We start from the raw sequence: 5,000 nt of genomic DNA on the forward strand, positions 1-5,000 counted from the left end.
GCTGGTCCAAATGGTGTCTGGCTGGGTTGTTCTGGTCCAAATGGTGTCTGGCTGGGTTGTTCTGGTCCAAATGGTGTCTGGCTGGGTTGTTCTGGTCCAAATGGTGTCTGGCTGGGTTGTGCTGGTTGCCTCTCCAGATACTATACAGCATGCATGTCTCTCCAGAGGTGTCATGATACAGTCTGTATGTCGGCAAAAGCCTCAGGAAGTAGTCATGAAGCCAGGAAGTGATGTCTGTCTCCCCATGAAGTCTGACTCAGCCAGCCAAGGATGGATGTGATGGATTTTTGGAGTGTTACTCACAATTTTTATTGGAGTACACACACACAGACAAGCAGGAAACACACGCACGTGCACACACACACACATGCGCACACGCATACGCACACAGACACGCACACACACACACACACACACACGCACACGCACACACACACACACACACACACACACACACACACACACACACACACACACAGCCAGGACTTGTGTTTGCAATGATACATGATGAATATGTCTCTCTAATGTCATTTATTGTTCAGGTTATTTATGGACCATTAAAGTCTCTCTGCACGCTTGTAATCCATAACACTGTCTTTTTTACAATATACAATGAGTCTTTGACAGGTGATCTGTTGATGATATACAATAGGCGTTTTGTTCAGATGGGGCTAGAACTCCCATCTGATGATGACATCACGACTAAAGACCGGGCAAATTAACTGAGAGAGAGAGAGAGAGAGAGAGAGAGAGAGAGAGAGAGAGAGAGAGAGAGAGAGAGAGAGAGAGGTTCCAATGTTGATGAGTAATCCTGGCTGTACAACTGGAAGACCGACACAAAGATTGTCTAGGGCTCATTATTATAAATTATTAAATAAAAATAAAAGGTTACAAAAGCACCTTTACATAAAAACTACACTTTGGTAGCATAATTTAGTGCTGTAATGGCCACTGGGTAAAAGCTGTTTTTCAATCTATTTGTCCTGGCTTTCATGAACCTGTTTCTACTGCCAGAGAAAAAGAGAGTGTCTAGTACTGTGTGTGTGTGTGTGTGTGTGACTGTGTGAGTGTCTAGTACTTAGGTCTGTTATTGTTGTAAAACCCAAAACCTTTAATACACGGATGACGATACGTCTGTCAAAACTATTCCAAAGTTTCCAAAGTGTCACAATAGAACCTTTTCATTCTTCATTCATATAACTCATACAGAGGACTGTGTGTCTTTCTAACGTAGACGTTATTATAATTTCCATTACTTCACAGACATTGAGGAACAACTTGGTGTTGACTTGTATTCAGACCTATTTGGACTCGGTCCTGACTTGGTGTCATCTCATCCTGGCCTTGTTTTGGACTTGTCTTGGAGTGCAGCGATCTGACGTTTGCGAATGAACCGATACTTTTGAATGGCTCCTTTTACATTACATTATTACTTACTAGATGCGAACGGTGGGATGAGGTCTGGGTGGCAGCAAAGGAGCCGTTCTAATAAGGGTTTTTTTCCGTTCACGAAAAACCTCTGTCGAGTTTTCAGGTTTATTGATGTGGTGAGACTCGTCTTGCTCCCTAATGAAGATGATGTGCGAGATCCAACATGGAGGCTGACTAAGGAGGGGAGTGCTTCCAATGTTGAGATATTATTGATGTTTAACCCTCTAGCTACCAGATTTTTTTTTGAATAGGTCGGAATTCTACCAGGAATTCTATGGATACATTGACATTTTGGTCATATTTTAAATAATGTCAAATAACTTGAAAAGAAATGAAAAATTACTTTCATATTAAAGTAGAGAAAACACACTTTCAAATGGTATATCATTTATGGATAATTAATTGTTCATTATTAATTGTACCATAGACTGCCTTTGATGTGGATTAAATGATAAAAATGTGATAAAATCCGATATTATCTAGGCCTATCTATCTATATATCTATATATTTAGGCCTATCTATCTATCTATCGATCTCTCTATCCATCTATCTATCTATCCTTCCGTCTATCCATCCATCCATCCAGGGTCAAAGTTGAACAATGAACATGTGACGACAACAAATGTCGTTCACCCAAAAGTCCTGTTTTCAAGCGGTTTCAAGCGGTATAACTGTAATGGACTACACTAGCTAATAATGTTTGAACTAAACCATGCCAAAGACGTGTAAGGATAACCGTAGAAGTGTCCGCGATAGCAGACAGGACATGAATGGAGCTCTAAGGAAGTTTCCTCCCAATTTGGCACAGGTAAGACGCGTCAGGCATCACCGACTAACACGGAATTTACACCACGTTGGTAGGCTATTATTGGAAGTTAGCATTCAACTCAACGTCTTCACGCACATTTTTATGAAGGACAACGTGGAGTAGTAACAGTTCTTGACTGCTTTGCCCAAGCTGACACGCAAAATGAGTAGCCTATCATGCTGCGCTTCCCTGCGCACCTGTTACGCAGAGCTGTCGCTGTTCGTTGTTCCAGGAAACTAAGATAGTTGGATACCAACATATGGTTTGACTCTGAAAACACACCGAAGACAGTTTACATTTTTAATATGTAGCGTGTAGACATCGGCTGGACAGTTGTGTTTGCTATTTAGGACCATGGCAGAACTCATCACAACTGAACACCATCTCATAAGCCTAATAAAACAACATGATCGGAAAATAGCCTAAATAGTCATAAACATGTGCTGTTGACCATTCAAATAGATCGAAGAGGGTTGGAAGTTTTCATATTTAGTGTATATTGGTTGTAGAAACAGAATGGTTGTGTTTGTAGCCATCCAATCTCGGACGGCCGTCATTTGAATTGACGGCAGATTGCCAAATCGCATAAAGCGGCGCATCTCGTAATAAAATCTAAAATACTGAAAAATAATATAATATAAACATATAGTTTTTATACTGAAAGTATATCGAGGAGGGTCTATAATATTGAGCTAAAGTGTAAAATATTGATCCAGCCGTTCACAGCCGTTATGGTAGCTAGAGGGTTAAAGCCCATCTCTTTAACCATTAGGCAATGTCTGCCCCACAGTATTGATGTTCAATGTTTGAGGTGTAGTCTTGGCCGATTAACTGGGGAACTGCAGTAAGAGCAGGGGAGAGCCAAGAAGTATGCTTCCAGTTTGGAGGTGTAATCTTCTTGGCTGACAAATCTGGGAGACAGACCAAAAGGCTGTTGAGCGCTCGCGTTTGCTATTGTTGCAAGACCTGAAAGCTTTAAAACCATAACACACTGATGTCAAAACCTTTTAAAAGTACACAAGTCACAACAATGGTGTCTCCTTGGAAAAGCTACCATTCCGACTCTCGTCTCTGGATGTTGTGTTGGTGAGGTCATTTGGGCAGGTCATGTGGGAAACTGTGGTGTGCGTAGGGGATTTAGATCAGTGTGGGAACGTAATTGATGTTCAGCTGTTCAGGGGCAGCAATGGTGTAATGGGGAGAGAGGTGGTCACTGTAAATCACAAGGTTGCAGGTTCAATCCTCACCCTTTGCCATTGTTGTGAAACCTAACAGACTTGGCAGTCTTTTGGTCTTGAATTGGTTTCCACTGGTTTCCTCCTCTTGGACCCGTCTTACTCTCTAATAAAGACAATGATGCTGTGGCTGTGCAGTCCTTACGAGAGATCCAACCTGGCAGAGTAACCTGGGGGACTGCAGCCAGAGAAGGAGAGAGCCAAGACGTTGCTGAGACAATGAAGACAGAGATTGTATGGGGCCGTTTATACAAGAAAGATTGTGAAGGAAGACGACAAAAGCTTTATGCACCTATAATACAAGAGTGCCTTTTGTTTACATGGCAACGACAATCTCAAGACTCCTTCCAGAGTGTAGAGTTTTGAAGACGACCTGGGTGATCTGGGAGACTGCACCAGAGCGGGAGTGAGCCAAGACGTTTCCAGTGTCTGAGGTGTAATCTTGGCAGATTAACCTGGTAGAATGACTAAGAGGAGGAGAGAGCCAAGAGGAATGTCTCCAATGTTGAGACAATAAAGATGTTCAATGGTTAAATTGTAGTTCTGGCAGATTAGCTGGGAACCTGTCTAATCTGGGACACTGACAAAAGCCTCTACTGAGTCCTCAGGTCTTTTATTATCTTGAAACCTAACAGCTTTAAAACATATTTGTTGTCTGTCTTGAATTTGTCTTGGACTCTTCTTACTTTCTAGTAAAGACAATGAGGCTGTGGCTGTACAGTCGAGAGAGATTCAAGACATTTCCAGTTGAGACAATAATGATGTTCAAAGGGTTGAGGTGTAGTCTTGGCAGATTCACTGAGAAACTGCAGTAAGAGGAAGAGAGAGCCAAGAAGAATGCTTCCAATGTTGAGGTGTAATCCTGGCAGAATAACTGTGAGAATGACAAATCTGGGAGACTGACAAAACGGGTGTTGAGAACTCTGGTTTGCTATTGTTGTGAGAGCTAAAAGCCTTAATACACTGATGATGAAATGTCTGTCAAAACCTTTTAAAAGCACTCTAGTCACTACAATGAAAACAAAACTCCATTCTTTGAAAAAAAAAAAACCCCTCCATTCCTCGTGTCTCTAGATGTTGTGTTGGAGAGGTCATTTCATTTCATTCATGTCGCCCAAATAGAAGACAGAGTTGATGTTGTGGCGATTCCTACTCTCTCACTCTGGTCTAGTCTCTTTGGAAAATCGGCCATTCCTACTCTCCCACATCTCTGGATGATGTGTTGTTGTGGTCATTCAAGTTCATTACGTACCCTAATGACATTCAAGTTCATTACATACTCTAATGACATTCCAGCATAATACCGGCAACATAATTAAGAAAAAGGTGTCCAGTACTGACCTCAGATTTCTGAACTGTGTGGTTCCGGATTTAGCCTTTGATGCGATCAGACCGTTTATGTTTGTACAATACTTTTCAGATGAAGTTGAGGCCACGGTATCCTTGCCAAGTAAGCACACATGGAATAGTAGGAAGGGTATAGCCTACAGCATTGGGGATATGTGCAAGAATAACCTTTCAGTTC

Source organism: Engraulis encrasicolus, chromosome 14 (genome assembly GCF_034702125.1).
Source record: "Engraulis encrasicolus isolate BLACKSEA-1 chromosome 14, IST_EnEncr_1.0, whole genome shotgun sequence".
Lineage (NCBI taxonomy): Eukaryota > Metazoa > Chordata > Actinopteri > Clupeiformes > Engraulidae > Engraulis > Engraulis encrasicolus.